Source organism: Aplysia californica, unplaced genomic scaffold (genome assembly GCF_000002075.1).
Source record: "Aplysia californica isolate F4 #8 unplaced genomic scaffold, AplCal3.0 scaffold00112, whole genome shotgun sequence".
Classification (NCBI taxonomy): Eukaryota; Metazoa; Mollusca; class Gastropoda; order Aplysiida; family Aplysiidae; genus Aplysia; species Aplysia californica.
Genome location: NW_004797382.1, coordinates 1,302,676 through 1,304,375, shown reverse-complemented (window position 1 = coordinate 1,304,375; position 1,700 = coordinate 1,302,676). Strand labels below are relative to the sequence as shown.

Below are 1,700 nucleotides of genomic sequence, written 5' to 3'. Positions count from 1 at the left end.
AGAGGGGGGAAAAAAGACCAGCCCTCACCCCTCCTCCATACCGTCGCAAAAGGCACTTTCTCGGGCGTGCCCACAGCAGACAGCGAGGACTAAGTCAACAGACAAGGAAGACGTTATCAGTGATCAGTCACTGGAAAATACAGGATGCCACACCCCGCCCTGTCCACTGCATACCACTTGTCACGACGGACTCCTCTCTCTCCCTCTTCTAGTTTTAGTTTTAGTAGAGGTTTTACGGCGCTCGCAACTGCACAAGGTCATGTGATGGCCAGAAGACTAGAGGTGTTACAAGAGAGTAACAGACATTAAAAAGAAGAAGGGGAGATAAGGACAATAGATGTGTTTGATAGGAAATTAGGAGCAAACCACACCAGAGCACCCGCCAACCACCCACTCTCCCTCTTCTATAGCCCTTACACAAACAGAACAAGAAGAAACAACCCCAAAAATGCCCGAAAAGAGAAAAACAGTAGCACAAAAAACAACATAACAGACCAACGGCAAAAAACCACATAAATATAAAGAGACCAACAAACAAACCCATAAACACAAGCAACAACATACCCCAAGAGCAGAAACAGACCAAGGAAAAAAATCAACATAAAAATAATCAGATGAACAAACAAACCCATAAACATCAGATGGCACAGGAACACACCCATAAACAGATCACCAAAAACAACGCACATAAACTAAAAAAGGATTAACAAAAATAGAAACTCGAACAACCATCAGACACCAAAAACAAAAGCAAAAACATCATGTCTGACTTTGAGTATGGAGAAGCACATTGACACAACAACGGTCATGTAGTGCTGGGAACAAGTAAGACAGACAGACAGAAATCAACAACAGAGGGAAAAGGAAATTAAAGAAGATGGAGGACTACCAGTGGTGCCCTTCAACCACCTGCCAACCATTTTCAAAAAATTTTTGTTTTTATACTAGAGGGTTTTACTGTACTTGCAACACATTAAGATCATATGAGTGCCGAAGATTAGAGGTGTTACACGAGAGTAACAAACATAAAAAGAAGGGGAGATAAAAACGATAGATGTTCGATAGAGAAGAAGAAGCAAACCACACCAGAGCACCTGCCAACCCCCCCCCCCCCCTGAATTTTGTTGTTACATTGCAGCCGATCGGTTGGGCAGTCTGTAACGTGTACATCCCGCTGGTGAGAAAATTCTCGTTTGTTTGGTTTAGTTTTAGTAAGAGTTTTATGGCACTTCAACACAATAAGGTCATATAAGCGCCCAAGATTACAGGTGTTACAAGAGACTAACGAACACAAAATAGAAGGAGGGGAAATAAGGACAATAGACGTTTGAAAAGAAAGAAGGAGCAAACCACATCAGAGTACCCGCCAACCACCCGCAGGATTTTGAAGGTTACAGACGTGACAAAAGACGCTGGGCTGGAAACTTGAAACAAGGCAAAACGGGGCGCGACGTAGTGTGTAGTCTACAGTACTAATAGTAGCAGTCTTCTTATTGCGTCTTGGCAATGCGTGAATAAACACACGGATGAAACATTTCTACCACTAGATCTAGACCTAGTCCAACACCCCAACGATTGTCATCAGCAGAAAGGACCCCGCTCAAGGCTCTTCTGTTCTTTGTCAGTTATACAAACATCGTAAGCAATCTATCTATCTATCTATCTATCTATCTATCTATCTATCTATCTATCTATCTATC

General features: G+C 42.6%; 1 protein-coding gene across 5 annotated transcripts in view; it reads right to left on the bottom strand.

Moving 5' to 3' along the window:
• Positions 1-1,700, bottom strand: part of LOC101863575 (large neutral amino acids transporter small subunit 1) — a 54,543-nt gene that overhangs the window by 20,517 nt on the left and 32,326 nt on the right. The window lies entirely within an intron of this gene.